General features: G+C 38.9%; 1 non-coding gene across 1 annotated transcript; it reads left to right on the top strand.

Moving 5' to 3' along the window:
- Positions 1-7,153: 7,153 nt before the first annotated feature.
- Positions 7,154-7,261, top strand: LOC148573573 (small nucleolar RNA R71). Its single transcript, XR_015905563.1, has one exon. It is a non-coding gene; the product is annotated as a small nucleolar RNA R71 (small nucleolar RNA).
- The last annotated feature ends 15,404 nt before the right edge of the window (positions 7,262-22,665 follow it).

The raw sequence follows: 22,665 nt of genomic DNA, 5'->3' as shown, positions 1-22,665 counted from the left end.
AGAGAGAGAGAGAAAGAGAGAGAGAGAGAGAGAGAGAGAGAGAGAGAGAGGTGGGGTAGGTGGGGATCCTGTGGGTCCACAGATCCTGAGGGGTCAAGGACTTATCATCCCTGCTCCATTTAGGCGTACAAAATGCCCATAGAGGGCAATCCTGGCGTTAAACGCCAGGTTGCTGCTTGTTTCTGGCGTTTAGCGCCAGCTTTTCTCCCTTTATTGGCGTTTAACGCCAAGTTGGTGCTTGTTTCTGGCGTTAAACGCCAGACTGTAGCTTGTTTCTGGCGTTTAACGCCAACTTGATGCTTCTTTCTGGAGTTAAACGCCAGTCTGATGCTTCTTACTGGCGTTTAAACGCCAGTAAGCTCTTCCTCTAGGGTGAGCTGTTTTTAATGCTGTTTTTTATTTTGCTTTGATTTTTGTGACTCCACATGATCATCATCCTAAAGAAAACATAAAATAAAAATGAAAAACAGAAAATTAACATAGATAAGTAAAAATTGGGTTGCCTCCCAATAAGCGCTTCTTTATTGTCTTTAGCTGGACCTTACTGAGCTTTTAATCTAGTCTCAGCTTTGAGCATTCTTGCTCAACATTGCCTTCAAGATAATGCTTGACTCTCTGTCCATTAACAATGAACTTCTTATTAGAATCAATGTCTTGAAGCTCCACATAGCCGTATGGTGATTGGTGCACGAAATTGTGATCATCAACAATGGCGCCAAAGACTTGGAGCTCTCAAATGTGAATCACACTTTGTCACAATTCCGCACAACTAACCAGCAAGTGCACTGGGTCGTCCAAGTAATACCTTACGTGAGTAAGGGTCGATCCCACGGAGACTGTCGGCTTGAAGCAAGCTATGGTCATCTTGTAAATCTCAATCAGGCAGATTCAAATGGTTATGGAGGATTGATAATTAAAGATAAATAAAACATAAAATAAAGATAGAGATAGAGATACTTATGTAATTCATTGGTAGGAATTTCAGATAAGCGTATGAAGATGCTTTGTTCCTCCTGAACCTCTGCTTTCCTATTGCCTTCTTCCAATCATTCATACTCCTTTCCATGGCAAGCTTTATGTTGGGCATCACCGTTGTCAATGGCTACTTCCCGTCCTCTCAGTGAAAATGTTCTACGCACGCTGTCACCGCACGGCTAATCATCTGTCGGTTCTCGATCATGTTGGAATAGGATCCATTGATCCTTTTGTGTCTGTCACACGCCCAACACTCGCGAGTTTGAAGCTCGTCATAGTCATCCCTTCCCAGATCCTACTCAGAATACCACAGACAAGGTTTAGATGTTCCGGATCTTAGGAATGGCCGCCAATAATTCTAGTCTATACCACGAAGGTTCTAATCTTAGATTAGAAACCCAAGAGATACACATTCAAGCTTGTTTGCATGTAGAACGGAAGTGGTTGTCAAGCACGCGTTCATAGGTGAGAATGGTGATGAGTGTCACATAATCATCACATTCATCATGTTCTTGGGTGCGAATGAATATCTTGGAGAAGAAATATACTTGAGTTGAATAGAAAAACAATAGTACTTTGCATTAATTCATAAAGAACAGCAGAGCTCCACACCTTAATCTATGGTGTGTAGAAACTCCACTGTTGAAAATACATAAGAACAAAAGGGTCTAGGCATGACCGTGAGGCCAGCCCCCAAACGTGAAAAGGTCTATCAAAATCTGATCAAGTGTATCAAAAGTCTTTTAATACAATAGCAAAAGGTCCTATTTATAGAAAACCAGTAGCCTAGGGTTATAGAAATAGGTAATTAATGCAGAAATCTTCTTTCAGGCCCACTTGGTGTGTGCTTGGGCTAAGCATTGAAGCTTTCATGTGTAGAGACTTTTCTTGGAGTTAAATGCCAGCTTTTGTGCCAGTTTGGGCGTTTAACTCCAGCTTTTGTGCCAGTTCTGGCGTTTTAACGCCAGAATTCTTAAGCTGACTTGGAACGCCGGTTTGGGCCATCAAATCTTGGGCAAAGTATAAACTATTATATATTGCTGGAAAGCCCAGGATGTCTACGTTCCAACGCAATTAAGAGCGCGCCAATTGGGCTTTTGTAGCTCCAGAAAATCCACTTTGAGTGCAGGGAGGTCAGAATCCAACAACATCTGCAGTCCTTTTTCAGCCTCTGAATCAGATTTTTGCTCAGGTCCATCAATTTCAGCCAGAAAATACCTGAAATCACAGAAAAATACACAAACTCATAGTAAAGTCCAGAAATGTGATTTTTATTTAAAAACTAATAAAAACATAATAAAAACTAACTAAAATATACTAAAAACATACTAAAAACAATGCCAAAAAGCGTATAAATTATCCGCTCATCACAACACCAAACTTAAATTGTTGCTTGTCCCCAAGCAACTAAAAATCAAATAGGATAAAAAGAAGAGAATATACAATGATTTCACAAAACACCTATGAAGATCAGTATTAATTAGGTGAGCGGGGCTTTTAGCTTTTTGCTTCTAAACAGTTTTGGCATCTCACTTTATCCTTTGAAGTTCAGAATGATTGGCTTCTATAGGAACTCAGAATCCAGATAGTGTTATTGATTCTCCTAGTTAAGTATGTTGATTCTTGAACACAGCTACTTTATGAGTCTTGGCCGTGACCCAAAGCATTTTGTTTTCCAGTATTACCACCGGATACATAAATGCCACAGACACATAACTGGGTGAACCTTTTCAGATTGTGACTCAGCTTTGCTAGAGTCCCCAATTAAAGGTGTCCAGAGCTCTTAAGCACACTCTTTTTGCTTTTGGACCACGACTTTAACCGCTCAGTCTCAAGTTTTTACTTGACACCTTCACGCCACAAGCACATGGTTAGGGACAGCTTGGTTTAGCCGCTTAGGCCAGGATTTTATTCCTGTGGGCCCTCCTATCCACTGATGCTCAAAGCCTTGAATCCCTTTTTATTTTACCCTTGCCTTTTGGTTTAAAGGGCTATTGGCTTTTTCTGCTTGCTTTTTCTTTCTCTTTTTTTTCTTTTTTTCGCATTTTTTTTCGCATATATTTTTTTCTGCAAGCTTTTTTTTTTATTCACTACTTTTTCTTGCTTCAAGAATCATTTTTATGATTTTTCAGATTATCAAATAACATTTCTCCTTTTCCATCATTCTTTCAAGAGCCAACAATTTTAACATTCATGAACAACAAATTCAAAAATATGCACTGTTCACGCATTCATTCAGAAAGACAAAAGTATTGCCACCACATCAAAATAACTAAATTGTTTTAAAATTCGAAATTTATGCACTTCTTTTTCTTTTTCAATTAAAAACATTTTTCATTTAAGAAAGGTGATGGATTCATTTTCATTGCTTTAAGGCATAGACACTTAGACACTAGTGATCATGTAATAAAGACACAAACATAAATAAACATAAAGCATAAAAATTCGAAAAAACAGAAAATAAAGAACAAGAAGATTAAAGAACGGGTCCACCTTAGTGATGGCGGCTTGTTCTTCCTCTTGAAGATCTAATGGAGTGCTTGAGCTCCTCAATGTCTCTTCCTTGCCTTTATTGCTCCTCTCTCATGACTCTTTAGTCTTCTCTAATTTCATGGAGGAGTATGGAATGCTCTTGGTACTCCACCCTTAGTTGTCCCATGTTGGAGCTTAATTCTCCTAGGGAGGTGTTGATTTGCTTCCAATAGTTTTGTGGAGGAAAATGCATCCCTTGAGGCATCTCAGGGATTTCATGGTGAGGAATTTCCTCATGTCCATGAGTGGGATCTCTTGTTTGCTCCATCCTTTTCTTAGTGATAGGCTTATCCTCATTAATGAGGATGTCTTCCTCTATGTCAATTCCAGCTGAATTGCGGAGGTGACAAATGAGATGAGGGAAGGCTAACCTTGCCAAAGTAGAGGACTTGTCTGCCACCTTGTAGAGTTCTTGGGATATAACTTCATGAACTTATACTTTCTCCCTAATCATGATGCTATGGATCATGATAGCCTGGTCTATAGTAACTTCAGACCAGTTGCTAGTGGGAATGATTGAGCGTTGGATGAACTCCAACCATCCCCTAGCCACGGACTTGAGGTCATGCCTTCTTAGTTGAACCGGCTTCCCTCTTGAATCTCTCTTTCATTGAGCGCCCTCGTCACAGATGTCTATGAGGACTTGGTCCAACCTTTGATCAAAGTTGACCCTTCTAGTGTAGGGGTGTGCATCTCCTTGCATCATGGGCAAGTTGAATGCCAACCTTACATTCTCCGGACTAAAATCTACACTTTGATCATGGTTCTTGGTGATCCATGCATTGGCATAGAACTCTTGAACCATTAAGATTCCGACTTGTTGAATGGGGTTGGTGAGAACTTCCCAACCTCTTCTTCGAATCTCATGTCGGATCTCCGGATGTTCACCCTTTTTGAGTTTGAAAGGGACCTCGGGGATCACCTTCTTCTTGGCCACAACTTCATAGAAGTGGTCTTGGTGCACCCTTGAGATGAATCTCTCCATCTCCCATGACTCGGAGTGGAAGCTTTTGCCTTCTCTTTCCTCTTTCTAGAGGTTTCCCTGGCCTTAGGTGCCATAAATGGTTATGGAAAAACAAAAAGCAACGTTTTTACCACACCAAACTTAGAATGTTTGCTCGTCCTCGAGCAAAAGAAGAAAGAAGAGAGTAGAAGAAGAAGAAATAAAGGAGATGGAGGGGCTTAGTGTTTCGGCCAAGGGGGAGAAGTAGTGTGTATGTTGTGTGAAAATGAAGGAGTGAAGATGGGTTCATATAGGAGTGGAGAGGGGGGTTTGGTTCGGCCATTATGGGTGGGTTTGGGTGGGAAAGTGGTTTGAATTTGAATAGTGAGGTAGGTGGGGTTTTATGAAGGATGGATGTGAGTGGTGAAGAGAATGGTGGGATTTGATAGGTGAGGGGTTTTTGGGAAAGAGGTATTGAGGTGATTGGTGAATGGATGAAGAAGAGAGAGAGAGGTGGGGTAGGTGGGGATCCTGTGGGGTCCACAGATCCTGAGGTGTCAAGGATATCTCATCCCTGGACCAAGTGGCGTGCAAAAATGTCCCTTTCTGCCAATCCTGGCGTTAAACGCCAGGTTGCTGCCCATTTCTGGCGTTTAACGCCAGCTTCTTGCCCTTTTCTGGCATTAAACGCCAGCTCTGTGCCCATTTCTGGCGTTAAACGCCCAGAATGGTGCCAGGCTGGGCATTTAACGCCCATTCTGCTACCCTTATTGGCGTTTAAACGCCAGTAAGCTTCTCCTCCAGAGTGTTCTATTTTTCATTCTGTTCTTCAGTCTGTTTTTGCTTTTTCAATTATTTTTCTGACTTCACATGATCATCAACCTGCAAAAAACATAAAATAACAAAAAAAATAGAAATTTAACATAGATAATTAAAGATTGGGTTGCCTCCCAACAAGCGCTTCTTTTAATGTTAATAGCTTGACAGTGGGCTCTCATGGAGCCTCACAGATGTTTAGAGCAATGTTGGAACCTCCCAACACCAAACTTTAGAGTTTGAATGTGGGGGTTCAACACCAAACTTAAAGTTTGGTTGTGGTCTCCCAACACCAAACTTAGAGTTTGACTGTGGGGGCTTTGTCTGATTCTGTATTGAGAGAAGCTCTTCATGCTTCCTCTCCATAGTTACAGAGGAATATCCTTGAGCTTTAAACACAAGGGAGTCTTCATTCACTTGAATGATCAATTCTCCTCTGGCAACATCAATTACAGCTTTTGCTGTGGCTAGGAAGAGTCTGCCAAGGATGATAGATTCATCCACACACTTCCCAGTCTCTAGGATTATGAAATCAGCAGGGATGTAGTGGTCTTCAACCTTTACCAAGACATCCTCTACAAGTCCATAAGCCTGTTTCTTTGAATTGTTTGCCATCTCCAGTGAGATTCTTGCAGCTTGTACCTCAATGATCCCTAGCTTCTCCATTACAGAGAGAGGCATGAGGTTTATACTTGACCCTAGGTCACACAGAGCCTTCTCAAAGGTCATGGTGCCTATGGTACAAGGTATTGAGAACTTCCCAGGATCTTGTCTCTTCGGAGGTAATTTCTGCCTAGTCAAGTCATCCAGTTCTTTAGTGAGCAATGGAGGTTCATTCTCCCAAGTCTCATTACCAAATAACTTGGCGTTTAGCTTCATGATTGCTCCAAGGTACTTAGAAACTTGCTCTTCAGTAACATCTTCATCCTCTTCAGAGGAAGAATACTCATAAGAGCTCATGAATGGCAGGAGTAAATTCAATGGAATCTCTATGGTCTCTGTGTGAGCCTCAGATTCCCCTGGTTTCTCATCAGGGAATTCCATGGAGGCCAGTGGACGTCCATTGAGGTCTTCCTTAGTGGAGATCACTGCCTCTTCCTCCTCTCCAGGTTCGGCCATGTGAGACATGTTTATGGCCTTGCACTCTCTCTTTGGATTCTCTTTTGTATTGCTTGGGAGAGTACTAGGAGGAAGTTCAGTAACTTTCTTACTCAGCTGACCCACTTGTGCCTCCAAATTTCTAATGGAGGACCTTGTTTCAGTCATGAATCTTTGAGTGGTTTTAATTAGATCAGAGACAATGGTTGCTAAGTCAGAGTGGCTCTGCTTAGAATTCTTTGTCTGTTGCTGAGAAGATGATGGAAAAGGCTTGCTATTGCTAAACCTGTTTCTTCCACCATTATTGTTGTTGAAGCCTTGTTGAGGCCTCTGTTGATCCTTCCATGAGAGGTTTGGATGATTCCTCCATGAAGGATTATAGGTGTTTCCATAGGGTTCTCCCATGTAATTCACCTCTTCCATTGCTGGGTTCTCAGGATCATAAGCTTCTTCTTCAGATGAAGCTTCCTTAGTACTGCCTGGTGCAGCTTGCATTCCAGACAGACTTTGAGAAATCATATTGACTTGCTGAGTCAATATTTTATTCTGAGCCAGTATGGCATTCAGGGTATCAATCTCAAGAACTCCTTTCTTCTGATTTGTCCCATTATTCACAGGGTTCCTTTCAGAAGTGTACATTAATTGGTTATTTGTAACCATCTCAATGAGTTCCTGAGCTTTTGCAGGCGTCTTCTTCAGATGAAGAGATCCTCCAGCAGAGCTGTCCAATGACATCTTGGACAGTTCAGACAGACCATCATAGAAGATACCTATGATGCTCCATTCTGAAAGCATGTCAGAAGGGCACCTTCTGATTAATTACTTGTATCTTTCCCAAGCTTCATAGAGGGATTCACCTTCCTTCTGTCTGAATGTTTGGACTTCCACTCTAAGCTTACTTAATTTTTGAGGTGGAAAGAACTTTGCCAAGAAGGCATTGACTAGCTTTTCCTAAGAGCTCAGGCTTTCTTTAGGTTGTGAATCCAACCATGTTCTAGCTCTGTCTCTTACAGCAAAGGGAAAAAGCATAAGTCTATAGACCTCGGGATCAACCCCATTGGTCTTGACAGTGTCACAGATTTGTAAGAATTCTGCTAAGAAGTGATGAGGATCTTCCAATGGAAGTCCATGAAACTTGCAATTCTGTTGCATTAGAGAAACTAGTTGAGGTTTAAGCTCAAAGTTGTTTGCTCCAATGGCAGGGATTGAGATGCTTCTCCCATAGAAGTCAGGAGTAGGTGCAGTAAAGTCACTAAGCACCTTCCTTGCATTGTTGACATTGTTGTTGTTTTCGGCTGCCATGTCTTTTCTTGTTTGAAAAGTTATGTTAGATCCTCTATAGAGAGTTGTACTTTAGCTTCTCTTAGCTTTCTCTTCAAGGTCCTTTCGGGTTCAGAATTAGCCTCAACCAGAATGTCTTTGTCCTTACTCCTGCTCATATGAAAGAGAGAAGAAGAAAGTATAAAATCCTCTATGTCACAGTATAGAGATTCCTTAAGGTGTCAGAGGAAAAGAAAAATAGAAGGAGGAGGTAGAAAGAGAAGAATTCGAACTTATCAAGAGGGATAGAGTTCGAATTGTTGATAGTGGAGGAGTGTTAGTCCTTAAATAGAAGGATGTGAGAAGAGGGGAAGAATTTTCGAAATTAAAGTAAAAGATTTTGAAATAATTAAAAGAAATTTTGAAAATTTGGTAAAGGTTTTTCGAAAATTAAGATTGGGAAAGAAATTAAGTGATTTTTGAAAAAGATTTTGAAATTAGAAATCAAAAAGATATGATTGAAACTTAATTTTGAAAAAGATGTGATTGAAAAGATATGATTGAGAAGATATGATTCAAAATCAAATTAAAAAGAGAAAGTTTTAAAATTAAAGTTGATTACTTGACTAACAAGAAATTAGAAGATATGATTCTAGAATTAAAACTTTTAATCCTTTCTTAATAGGCAAGTAACAACTAGAAAATTTTGAATTAAATTATTAATTGTAGCAAGGATTTTTGAAAATAGTAATAAATAAAAAAATTGAAAAGAAATTGATTTTGAAAAGATATGATTGAAAAGATATGATTTGAAAAAGATTTGATTTTGAAAACTTATGAAAACTTCAAAAAAAATTTGAATTAAAAACAAAATCTTCCCTCTTATGTCATCCTGGCGTTAAACGCCCAGAATGGTATCCATTCTGGCGTTTAACGCCCAAAATGCTACACTTTTAGGCGTTTAACGCCCAGCCAGGTACCCTGGCTGGCGTTTAAACGCCAGTTTTCCTTCTTCACTGGGCGTTTTGAACGCCCATCTTTTTCTGTTTAATTCCTCTGCTGAATATTGAGTCTTCAATTCTCTGTATTATTGACTTGAAAAACACAATTTTGAACATATTTTTGAATTTTTAATGATGAGAAACAATAAAAAATGCAACTAAGATCAAATAAACAATGCATGCAAGACACCAAACTTAGAAGTTTGTATACTAAGGACTATAACAATTTGAAAATGCATGTAAGAATTAACAAAACACACAAAACAAGAGAATTTAAAGATCAGAGCTAGGAAATCATCAAGAACAACTTGAAGATCAATGAAGAACATAATGCATATATTTGAAAAATGCAAGAAGAATAGAAACATGCAATTGACACCAAACTTAAAAATTGACACTAAGATACATAAAATATTTTTTATTTTTATGATTTTATAAAAAAATTTTGTGATTTTTTTCGAAAATTGAGTGGAAAAGAAAATAAAGAGATTCAAAATTTTTAATAAGAATTCCAGGAATCATGCAATGTTAGTCTAAAGCTTCAGTCTAAAAAGATTAGACATGGTTAGCCAAGCTTCAGCAGGATATTACATTCAGCAGCTAAATTGATGAGAATCAATCAGCTTTTGTGATGATAAGAACATCACCTTGAAACTCTAGAATTCATTCTTAAAAATTATGAAAAATAAAAAGAAAAGTACCTAATCTAAGCAACAAGATGAACTGTCAGTTGACCAAACTCGAACAATCCCCGGTAACGGCGCCAAAAACTTGGTGAACGAAATTGTGATCATCAACAATGGTGCCAAAGACTTGGAGCACTCAAATGTGAATCACACTTTGTCACAATTCCGCACAACTAACCATAAAGTGCACTGGGTCGTCCAAGTAATACCTTACGTGAGTAAGGGTCGATCCCACGGAGACTGTCGGCTTGAAGCAAGCTATGGTCATCTTGTAAATCTCAGTCAGACAGATTCAAATGGTTATGGAGGATTGATAATTAAAGATAAATAAAACATAAAATAAAGATAGAGATAGATATACTTATGTAATTCATTGGTAGGAATTTCAGATAAGCGTATGAAGATGCTTTGTTCCTCCTGAACCTCTGCTTTCCTATTGCCTTCTTCCAATCATTCATACTCCTTTCCATGGCAAGCTTTATGTTGGGCATCACCGTTGTCAATGGCTACTTCCCGTCCTCTCAGTGAAAATGTTCTACGCACGCTATCACTGCACGGCTAATCATCTGTCGGTTCTCGATCATGTTGGAATAGGATCCATTGATCCTTTTGCGTCTGTCACACGCCCAACACTCGCGAGTTTGAAGCTCGTCACAGTCATTCCTTCCCAGATCCTACTCAGAATACCACAGACAAGGTTTAGACGTTCCGGATCTCAGGAATGGCCGCCAATAATTCTAGCCTATACCACGAAGGTTCTAATCTTAGATTAGAAACCCAAGAGATACACATTCAAGCTTGTTTGCATGTAGACGGAAGTGGTTTTCAGGCATGCGTTTATAGGTGAGAATGGTGATGAGTGTCACATAATCATCACATTCATCATGTTCTTGGGTGCGAATGAATATCTTGGAGAAGAAATAGACTTGAGTTGAATAGAAAAACAATAGTACTTTGCATTAATTCATGAAGAATAGCAGAGCTCCACACCTTAATCTATGGTGTGTAGAAACTCCACCGTTGAAAATACATAAGAACAAAAGGGTCTAGGCATGGCCGTGAGGCCAGCCCCCAAACGTGAAAAGGTCTATCAAAATCTGATCAAGTGTATCAAAAGTCTTCTAATACAATAGCAAAAGGTCCTATTTATAGAAAACTAGTAGCCTAGGGTTACAGAAATAGGTAATTAATGCAGAAATCTTCTTTCGGTCCCACTTGGTGTGTGCTTGGGTTGAGCATTGAAGCTTTCATGTGTAGAGACTTTTCTTGGAGTTAAACGCCAGCTTTTGTGCCAGTTTGGGCGTTTAACTCCAGCTTTTGTGCCAGTTCTGGCGTTTTGACACCAAAATTCTTAAGCTAACTTGGAATGCCGGTTTAGGCCATCAAATCTTGGGTAAAGTATGGACTATTATATGTTGCTGGAAAACCCAAGATGTCTACTTTCCAACACAATTGAGAGTGCACCAATTGGACTTCTGTAGCTCCAGAAAATCTACTTCAAGTGCAAGGAGGTCAGAATCTAACAAAATCTGTAGTCCTTTTTCAGCCTCTGAATCAGATTTTTGCTCAGGTCCCTCAATTTCAGTCAGAAAATACCTGAAATCACAGAAAAACACACAAACTCATAGTAAAGTCTAGAAATGTGATTTTTTTTTAAAACTAATAAAAACTAACTAAAATATACTAAAAACATACTAAAAATAATGCCAAAAAGCGTATAAATTATCCGCTCATCAGTGACACACTTGTATTCACATATGGTCCCCTCCACCGGAATTTCAGTTTCCCGGAGAATAATCTGAGCTTAGAGTTAAATAGTAGAACCTTTTGTCCTGGTTCAAAGACTTTGGATGACAGTTTCTTATCATGTCACCTTTTTGCTTTCTCCTTGTAAATTTTTGCATTTTCGAAAGCATTGAGTCTGAATTCCTCTAGCTCATTTAACTGGAGTAATCTCTTCTCTCCAGCTAACTTAGCATCCAGGTTTAGGAATCTGGTTACCCAGTAGGCCTTATGCTCCAGTTCCACGGGCAGATAACAGGCCTTGCCATACACAAGCTGGTATGGAGAGGTTCCTATAGGAGTCTTGAATGCTGTTCTGTATGCCCACAGAGCATCACTCAAACTTTTTGCCCAATCCTTTCTACGGGTAATTACAGTGCGTTCCAAGATTCTTTTTAGTTCTCTATTAGAGACTTCAACTTGCCCATTTATCTGTGGATGATATGGAGTTGCTACTTTGAGGCTAATTCCATATCAGACCATAGTAGAGTAAGGCTGTTTATTGCAGAAATGAGTGCCCTCATCACTGATTAGTACTCTAGGGACACCAAACCTGCTGAAGATATGTTTCTGGAGGAACTTCAGCACTGTCTTAGTATCATTAGTAGGTGTTGCAATTGCCTCTACCCATTTAGATACATAGTCTACTGCCACCAGAATATATGTGTTTGAGTATGATGGTGGGAAAGGCCCCATGAAGTCAATACCCCATACATCAAACAACTCAATCTCCAAGATCCCTTGTTGAGGCATGGCGTAACCATGAGGCAGGTTACCAGCTCTCTGGCAACTGTCACAGTTACGTACAAACTCTCGGGAGTCTCTAGAGAGTAGGCCAGTAGAAGCCACATTGGAGAACCTTGGTGGCTGTTTGCTCATCTCGGAAATGGCCTCCATATTGTGACCCATGGCAATGCCATAAGATCTTCTGTGCCTCTTCCTTGGGCACACATCTACGGATTATTCCGTCTGCACATCTCTTAAAGAGATATAGTTCATCCCATGAGTAGTACTTTGCATCAGAAATTAATTTCTTTATTTGCTGCCTGCTGTACTCTTTGGGTATGAATCTTACAGCTTTATAGTTTGCAATATCTGCAAACTATGGTATTTCCTGAATGGCAAATAGTTGCTCATCCGGAAAGGTTTCAGAGATCTCAATAGAGGGGGGGCGCCCCTTCTACTGGTTCTATCCGGGACAGATGATCAGCCACTTGGTTCTCTGTCCCTTTTCTGTCTCTTATTTCTATATCAAACTCTTGCAGAAGCAACACCCATCTTATGAGCCTGGGTTTTGAATCCTGCTTTCTGAGTAGATATTTAAGAGCAGCATGGTCAGTGTACACAATCACTTTTGATCCTACTAAGTATGATCTAAACTTGTCAATGGCATAAACCACTGCAAGCAATTCTTTTTCTGTGGTTGTGTAATTTTTCTGGGCATCATTTAAAACACGGCTAGCATAATAAATGACATGCAAAAGCTTGTTATGCCTCTGTCCCAATACTGCACCAATGGCATGGTCACTGGCATCACACATTAGTTCGAATGGTAATGTCCAGTCTGGTGCAGAAATAACTGGTGCTGTGACCAGCTTAGCTTTCAGGATTTCAAACGCCTACTGACACTCTGTGTCAAACACAAATGGCGTGTCAGCAGCTAGCAGATTGCTCAGAGGTTTTGCAATTTTTGAAAAATCCTTTATAAACCTCCTATAGAATCCTGCATGCCCCAGAAAGCTTCTGATTGCCTTAACATTGGCAGGTGGTGGTAATTTTTCAATTACTTCCACTTTAGCTTGATCCACATCTATTCCCTTGTTTGAAATTTTATGCCCAAGGACAATTCCTTCAGTCGCCATAAAGTGACATTTTTCCCAGTTTAAAACTAGGTTGGTCTCTTGGCATCTTTTCAGAACAAGTGCTAAATGGTCAAGACAGGAGCTGAATGAGTCTCCAAATACTGAAAAGTCATCCATGAAGACTTCCAAAAATTTCTCTACCATATCAGAGAAGATAGAGAGCATGCACCTCTGAAAGGTTGCAGGTGCATTGCACAGACCAAAAGGCGTCCTTCTGTAGGCAAACACTCCAGAAGGACATGTGAAACCTGTTTTCTCTTGGTCCTGAGGATCTACTGCAATTTGATTGTAACCTGAATAGCCATCCAAAAAGTAGTAATATTCATGACCTGCTAGTCTCTCTAGCATCTGATCTATGAATGGTAAAGGAAAGTGATCCTTCCTGGTGGCTGTATTGAGCCTTTTGTAATCAATACACATACGCCACCCTGTAACTGTTCTTGTGGGAACCAGTTCATTCTTTTCGTTATGAACCACTGTCATGCCTCCTTTCTTGGGGACAACTTGGACAGGGCTCACCCAGGGGCTATCAGAAATAGGATATATAATCCCAGCCTCTAGTAACTTAGTGACCTCCTTCTGCACCACCTCCTTCATGGCTGGATTCAGCCGCCTCTGTGGTTGAACCACTGGCTTAGCATCATCCTCCAATAGGATCTTGTGCATGCATCTAGCTGGGCTTATGCCCTTAAGGTCACTTATGGACCACTCAAAAGCTGTCTTGTGTGTCCTTAGCACTTGAAGTAGTGCTTTCTTTTCCTGTGGATTTAAAGCAGAGGTTATGATCACCAGAAAAGTGTCACCTTCTCCCAGAAATGCATATTTCAGGGATGGTGGTAGTGGTTTGAGCTCGGGTTTAGGAGGTTTCTCCTCTTCCTGAGGAATTTTCAGAGGCTCTTTTATTTCCTCTGATTCCTCCAGATCAGGCTGAACATTTTTAAAGATGTCTTCTAGCTCTGATTCGAGACTATTAGCCATGTTGATCTTCTCTACCAGGGAGTCAATAATATCAACACGCATGCAGTCTTTTGATGTCTCTGGATGCTTCATTGCCTCAACAACATTCAGCCTGAACTCATCCTCATTAACTCTCAAGGTCACTTACCCTTTTTGGACATCAATGAAGGTTCATCCAGTTGCTAGGAAAGGTCTTCCTAGAATGAGAGTTGCACTCTTGTGCTCCTCCATTTCCAGCACTACAAAGTCAGTGGGAAAGGTAAATGGCCCAACCTTGACAATCATGTCCTCAATTATGCCTGATGGATATTTAATGGAGCCATCAGCAAGTTGAAGACATATCCGGGTTGGTTTGACCTCTTCAGTCAAGCCAAGCTTTCTGATAGTGGATGCAGGGATTAGATTGATACTTGCCCCAAGGTCACATAGAGCTGTCTTGGTACAAGTACCCTCTAATGTGCATGGTATCATAAAGCTTCCGGGATCCTTAAGCTTTTCTGGTAAGCTTGTTAGGATGACTACACTGCATTCTTCAGTGAGAAAAACTTTTTCTGTTTCTCTCCAATCCTTCTTATGACTTAAGATCTCTTTCATGAACTTAGCATAAGAGGGTATTTGCTCAAGTGCCTCTGCAAACGAAATCTTTATTTCAAGAATCCTGAGGTAGTCTGCAAAGCGGACAAATTGTTTATCCTGTTCCGTTTGGTGGAGTTTATGAGGATAAGGCATTTTGGCTTTATATTCTACAACCATAGTTGCTGCAGGTTTATTTCCTACAGAGGCAGGTTGAGAAGCCTTCTTGAGGGAGTTATTATCAGTACTTGCAGGTGTCTGATCCCTCATTGGCGTTTGAACGCCAGGATTGGACATGGATTGGGCGTTTAACGCCAGATTCCAACCCTTTTCTGGCGTTTGAACGCCAGAACTGGACATGGATTGGGTGTTTAACGCCAGTTTTTCACCCTTTTTCTAGCGTTTGAACGCCAGACTTATTCCTCTCTGGGCTTTTACTGTCCTCAGAGGGATTTTGGGTAGCAAGTTGCTCATCTTCTGTCAGCTGTTCCTTTCTTGGCTTTCTGCTACTTTGAGTTGAGATATTTAATATTTTTCCACTTCTTAATTGAACTGCTTGGCACTCCTCTATTATCTGTTTTGATAACTGCTATTTTGTCTGATTCAATTGTGATTCCATATCCTTGTTAGCAATTTTGGTTTCTTGTAGCATCTCCTTAAATTCTGCTAACTGCCTTGTTATAGAAGTTAGTTGCTGATTGAGTTCAGCAACTTGTTCCTGAGGACTAAAGTCAGTTGATACTGCCTTAGCTTCTTCTTTCATGGAGGACTCACTTCTTATATACAGATGCTGATTTCTAGCAACTATATCAATAAGCTCTTGAGCCTCTTCAATAGTCTTTCTCATGTGTATAGATCCACCAGCTGAGTGGTCTAGAGATATCTGAGCTTTTTCTGTAAGCCCGTAGTAGAAGATGTCTAACTACACTCACTCTGAAAATATTTCAGAGGGGCATTTCCTTAGCATCCCTCTGTACCTCTCCTAGGCGTTATAAAGGGATTCATCATCCTCTTGTTTAAAGCCTTGGATGTCCAGCCTTAGCTGTGTTATCCTTTTTGGAGGGAAATATTGATTCAGGAATTTGTCTGATAACTGTTTCCATGTTCTTATGCTTGCTATGGGTTGGTTATTTAATCACCTCTTAGCTTGATCTTTTACAGCAAATGGAAACAGCAATAGTCTGTATACATCCTGATCCACTTCTTTATCACGTACTGTGTCAGCAATTTGTAAAAGCTGTGCCAGAAACTCAGTAGGTTCTTCCTGTGGAAGACCGGAATATTGACAATTTTGCTGCACCATGATAATGAGCTGAGGATTTAGCTCAAAACTGCTTGCTATGATGGGGGGTATACAGATACTACTACCGTATGCAGCAGTGATGGGATTAGCATATGACCCCAGAGTCCTTCTGGACTGTTCATTTCCACTTAGATCCATGATGGAGAAAGAGAGATGTTGTAGATTGTAAAATAGAAATAAAGTAAAAGAAAAATCAAAATATTTTTGTTTTTATTTTATTTATTTAATGCTAACCGAATTCAAAAGAGAATAAAATAAAATAAAACAATTGGAGACTAGAAAAATAAGCTTCGAAAATTAAATAAATTAAAATAGAATATATTAAAATAAATAAAAAAATTCGAATACTAAAATGGCTAATGAATTAAAAAGATTTGAAAAATTTGAAGATTGAAACTTTCTCGATAAGGAAACACCAAACTTAAAATTTTTTAATCAAAATAATAAAGTAGGACAAGTAATTCGAAAATTATGTCTAGAAGGAAAAGTATTTAAAAAAAAATTTATAAAGGACTTTCAAATTTTTAAGATTGAAATAAAATTAGATAAGATTTTGAAAAAAAGATATGATTTTTGAAAAAGATTTTGAATTTTGAAATTTTTTTTTAAAATTAAGATAAGATAAAATAAAAAAATTTTAAAATAGAAATCTGAATTTTTAAATGAAATTTTTGAAAATTCAATTAAATAAATAGAAAAGATATTTTTGAATTTAATGAGGAAAGAGAAAAATAATAAAATGACACCAAACTTAGAATTTTTTTTATCAAAAATAAGAAAGCAAACAGGAAAACTTTGAATGTCAAGATGAACACCAAGAACACTTTGAAGATCAAGATGAACACCAAGAACATATAATTCGAAAAATTGAAAGGAAAATAAAATCATGCAATTGACACAAAACTTAAAACATAAAACCAAACTCAAATAGAAGACTAAATTATGAAGTTATTGGTTTTTTAAAAGTTTTCGAGAATACATTAGAAAAAGAAAATAAGGATTTTAAAATTTTTAACCAAAAATAATAATAGAAGACTCAATTATAGTGACGCTAAACCAAAAAGATAAATTTTTCCTAATCTAAGCAACAAAATAAACCGTCAGTTGTCCAAACTCGAACAATCCCCGGCAACGGCGCCAAAAACTTGGTGCACGAAATTGTAAATCACACTTTTCACAACTTGTACCACTAACCAGCAAGTGCACTGGGTCGTCCAAATAATACCTTACGTGAGTAAGGGTCGATCCCACGGAGATTGTCGGCTTGAAGCAAGCTATGATTATTTTGTAACTCTTAGTCAGGAAATTAATGATAAGAGTGATTATACTTATGAAGAGTAAATAACATAAAATAAATAATACTTGTTATGCAGTAATGGAGAACAGGTTGAGGTTTTGGAGATGTTCTGTCCTCGGGATCTCTGCTTTCCTACTGTCTTCTTTTTCACGCATGCAAAGCTCCTTCCATTACAAGCTGTATGTTGGTGGATCACCGTTGTTAATGGCTACCATCCATCCTCTCAGTGAAAATGGTCCAAATGCGCTGTCACCGCACGGCTAATCATCTGTCAGTTCTCACTCATGTTGGAATAGGATCCATTGATCTTTTTGCGTCTGTCACTACGCCCAGCACTCGTGAGTTTGAAACTTGTCACAGTCATCCCATCCCAAATCCTACTCAGAATACCACAGACAAGGTTTAGACTTTTCAGATCTCAGGAATGGCCGCCAATAATTCTAGCCTATACCACGAAGACTCTGATCTCACGGATTCGAATGCTCTGTTGTCAGGAGATGCAATCAAACACGTGAACTAGGAATCAAAGAGATACACACTCAATCTAAGGTAGAACGGAATTGGTTGTCAGGCACGCGTTCATAGATTGAGAATAGTGATGAGTGTCACTGATCATCACATTCATCATGGTTAAGTACGAGCGAGTATCTTAGAACAGAAACAAGCGTGATTAAATAGAAAACAGAAGTAATTGCATTAATCCATCGAGACACAGCAGAGCTCCTCACCCCCAAACATGGAGTTTAGAGACTCATGCCGTAGAGGATACAAAATTCAGATGTGAAATGTCATGAGGTACATAGTAAGTCTCTAAAAGTTGTTTTTATACTAAACTAGTAGCTAGGGTTACAGAAAATAAGTAACTAAGTGCAGATAGTGCAGAAATCCACTTCCGGGGCCCACTTGGTATGTGCTTGGGCTGAGCATTGAGCTTTACACGTGTAGAGGCTTCTCTTGGAGTTAAACGCCAGGTTGCAACCTGTTTATGGCGTTTAACTCTGGTTTGTAACCTATTTCTGGCGTTTAACTTCAGAATAGGGCAGGAAGTTGGCGTTTGAACGCCAGTTTGCGTCATCAAAACTCGGGCAAAGTATGGACTATTATATATTTTTTGTAGCTCCAAAAAATCTATTTCGAGTGCAGGGAGGTCAGAATCCAATAGCATCTGTAGTCCTTTTTCAGCCTCTGAATCAGATTTTTGCTTAGGTCCCTCAATTTCAGCCAAAAAATACCTGAAATCACAGAAAAACACACAAACTCATAGTAAAGTTCAGAAATGTGAATTTTGCATAAAAACTAATAAAAACATAGTAAAAACTAACTAAATCATACTAAAAACTACCTAAAAATAATGCTAAAAAGCGTATAAATTATCCGCTCATCACTCACGCATCACAACACCAAACTTGAATTGTTGCTTGTCCTCAAGCAACCGAAATAAGTGCATGATTAAAATGTGAATTTGCATGAGAAGTGAAAGTTTAGTCATGCTCAAGTCTATTCTTAAAATGGGGTTTATTCATTGTAATTCTGAATAGTTTTGGCATTTTACTCTCCCTTGAATCAGAGGACTGTCACTGTCATTCGGAATTAGAATCCGGATTATATTATGAATTCTCTGATCTTTATACTCTAGTTTAATCCTTGAACACAGCAAATTTACTTTAATTCTCTTTTTGTTGGTGCTTTGCACCTTGAGCCTAGCCGTGACTTTAAATGTTTTGTCTCAAGCTTGACTTGACACAAAAACACCACAAGCACTTAACTGGAGAACTCTTTTTATGTTCTGATTTTTCTTTCAGTTACTCCCAGATAGTGGTGCTCAAAGCCTTGGGCATACTCTGCTAAATGCATTTGGTCTTGACTCTAAATATTCTATCTCAAGGATTGCTTGACACAAGAACACCACAAGCATATGACTAAAGAAACAACTCTTTGAGCTTTTAATCATGTCTGACCTCCTTAGTCATTGATGCTCAGAGCCTTGGACCTTGCCTTTTTTTTTGCTGTTTCTTTTGCTTCAAGGGTTAAGCTTTTACTAATTTCAGAGAAGTTATAATAGTTCTCTAAATTCTTGTTCCTTATACATCAACATCCTTTTATTCAAATTTAAATATACACTGTTCATGTCATTCATTCATAATCACAGATAATACCACCACATTTAAGTAAATAAGACTATTCTTTAATATAAACTCAATTTCTCATGCAATACACCACTTCTTTTCTTTTCTTCTTGATTCCAAGCTCAGTGAGTAATACATGAGACACTCTTTTTCAGCATAAAAATCAAATAACAAAATAAACCGCAAATAAAACTAGAACCTAAGAATTGAAATAAGAACTGATCATGCAATGACAAAATAAACAGAAAACAGGAACCTAATCATAATAAGAATGGGAGAAAATGTAGAATGAAAGGAACTTAACCACCTCAGTTATCCTAGTGGCTATCTCATTCTTCTGGCTGTGCTCCTTCGTGGAGCTGATTCGCCTCCCTTTGGTGTCATTAAAATAAACAGAAAATCCACAAGCGAAGCGACAACACCAAACTTAAAAGTTTGCTTGTCCTCAAGTAAAGAAGAACTGAAAACAGAGAGGACATAAAAAGACATACGGAAGAGTAAAAACAAATATGATAGTAAAAGAAGAATAAAATGATAAAGGAGATTAAAATAATTAAAATAAAGATATTTATATATTTTTTATTTTTTTATACAAATATATAGATAATTATTTATTATTATTATTATTATTATTATTATTATTATTATTATTATTATTATTATTATAAGTGGGGTATGATAACGTATATATATAGGGGAGGGGGGAACATATATAGGAAGGGGGTATGTGGCATTGGGGTTATATTGGGAAGTGAATGGTAAATGGTGCAGGGCTTGAATGGTTGAGATATGGAATGGGATAAAGGGAATCAGGAAGGGAGATACGAATAAATGGGGAATTGATGGGTTGGGATAAACAAAAGGAAAGGGGTATGTTTGAAATGATTTGGGGATCGGAGGGGATTTGGCGTGATTTGGGATGAATATGTGGGGATATTGAATGAAGAGATATAAGCTCTCCTCTCCACGTTGAACTTGGTGCAGCCCAAGTTTAGCGTGGAGTCTGGCCCTGGTGTATGTTAATTGACGTAGTTGGCTACGCTGAACTTAGAATTTTTCAAGTTTAGCGTGGACTTGGCAGTAAGAACTCCCTCCTTGCATGTTTCTAACCACGCTGAACTTGGAAAATACCAACTAGCAGAATTAACCTCCTCCAATGTGTTCAAAAATTTTTCTAAGTGTCCGGTTCCTGTTTTAAAATATCTGCATGATCAAAACACAAGTAAAACAACGGAAAACAGTAGAAACTCAAAAAAAAAATCAAACAAGTAATATAATCAACGCAACGAAAAAATAACTAAGGATACGAAATCATCGAGTTGCCTCCCGACAAGCGCTTCTTTACCGTCACTAGCTTGACGGTCAGCTCCTCTAAAGAGGAGGATCATAGGGGCTCAGCTCTTCACCCCTTACTTTGAACTTCTTTTCTGTATCTCCATAAATTAGCTCAATATGCTCTAGAGAGAGGATTCTGTTTACTGTATAAATCCACACTGGATTGCTAGTCAACACCACTTTCATTCTTGGGGAGAAACCTTCAGTGGGGATCTTTTTGTTTCTCCATCCCCTGGGTACTTTCTTCTTTTTAGGGACCTCCTCCTTGGTGGATGATGCATTCCCGACACCAAATTTAGGTTTGATGTCAGGAGGGATTTTATTGGTTGTCACTAAAGGAGGTTTGAGCTGCAATTTCTGCTGTGCATCATCAGGGAGTTCTTAAAGGTTTGGATCAATAAGCTCAGTCTGCATGCACCTCTCTTCTTCACCTGCTGAATGTATATCTTTGAAAACATAAAAGACCAGTTGCTCATTATGCACTCTAAGCACTAATTCACCTACTTCTACATCAATTAGAGCTCTCCCAGTGACTAGGAAGAGTCTTCCTAGAATTATAGAGGAATTCTCATCCTCCCCTGTGTCAAGAATCACAAAATCTGCTGGGAGGAAGAACTTACCCACTTTGACCAAGATATTCTCTACTAATCCGTATGTAGGCTTTATAGATTTGTCTGCCATCTGTAATGCTATCCTTGTGGGTTGTGCCTCTTGGATTTGCAGCTTTTTCATCACAGATAAGGGCATTAGATTTATGTTTGCCCCCAGATCATATAGGGCTTTCTCAAAGGTTGTGCTTCCAATGGTGCATGGAATTTGAAAGATCCCTGGATCTGGCATCTTCCTTGGTAAGTTATTCTGAATGATGGCACTACATTCCTTAGTCAGGACCACTATCTCTTCTCCCTTTAAAGGCTTCTTCTTTGACAACATCTTCTTCATGAACTTGACATAGAGAGGCATTTGCTCTAAAACCTCAGCAAAAGGAATATTGATTTGCAACTTTCTGAAGACTTCCAAGAACTTTGAAAACTGCTTGTCCTTGGTCTCCTTTTGAAGTCTCTGAGGATATGGCATTTTAGGCTTGTACTCAGGAGCCTTTCGCAATGTAGGATAAGTGTCAAGAGAGTCTAGGAATGGGTTGTCTGCACGCTTTGGAGGGACGTGCTCTACTTCTTCCTTCTTCTCCTTTGGAGCTTCCTTTTCAACTGGCTCCTCATTAACTTGTGCTTCCGTACTTGCGACTTGTCCACTTATCAAGGTGATAGCCTTACATTCCTCTCTTGGATTTGGAATTGTGTTACCAAGAAGGCTATTAATGGTCCTCTTATCAATTTTATTAACTTTTATGGCTAATTAACCCATCTGAATCTCCAAGTTTTGAATTGTATTTGCAGACCTCTCAGGTATTTGCTTGCTCAGTTGGCCCATTTACACCTCCAAGTTTCTAATGGAGGCTCTGGTTTCCTGCATAAAACTCCTTATCATCTCCCAATTAGAATCTTGTTGGGATTGAAAGTTTGTCTGCTGAGTTGGTTGTTGTTGATGAGACTGAAATTGGCAGTTATTATGATTGTTCTGTTGGAAACCGCCATAAGAATTATTGTTAAAATTCTGAGATCTCTGAGGTTGGTCCATCCATCCAAGATTGTATGTCTTAGAGTATGGATCATTATTGGGGTTTCTAGGACCACTCCCCATGTAATTTACCTGTTCAGAAGAAAATTGAGCATAATCATAATTTTCATTTTGCATAAAATTACCTGTCATGTCATACGAGGCTTCTTGGGGTGCATTCTGAGTGTTGACAATTGAAACTTGCATTCCACTCAACCGTTGAGTAATCAGATTTATTTGCTGAGACAAAAGCTTATTCTGAGCAAGAAGAGCATCAACAGCTTCCACTTCCAAAACGCCTCTCTTTTGAGAGGTCTCAGAGTGCAAAGGATTCCTGTTGGAGGAATATAAGTATTGGTTGTTAGCAACCAACTCAATAAGCTCAATAGTCTCCTCTGGTGTCTTCTTCATGTGCAAAGAACCACCTGCAGAATTATCCAAGCGCATCTTGGACATTTCACATAAGCCCTCATAAAAGATATCCAGCTGACTCCATCTAGAG

The sequence above is a fragment of the Arachis ipaensis genome, chromosome B2 (assembly GCF_059453495.1).
Source record: "Arachis ipaensis isolate K30076 ecotype BB chromosome B2, ASM5945349v1, whole genome shotgun sequence".
Lineage (NCBI taxonomy): Eukaryota > Viridiplantae > Streptophyta > Magnoliopsida > Fabales > Fabaceae > Arachis > Arachis ipaensis.
This window is presented reverse-complemented; position numbering and strand designations above follow the sequence as displayed.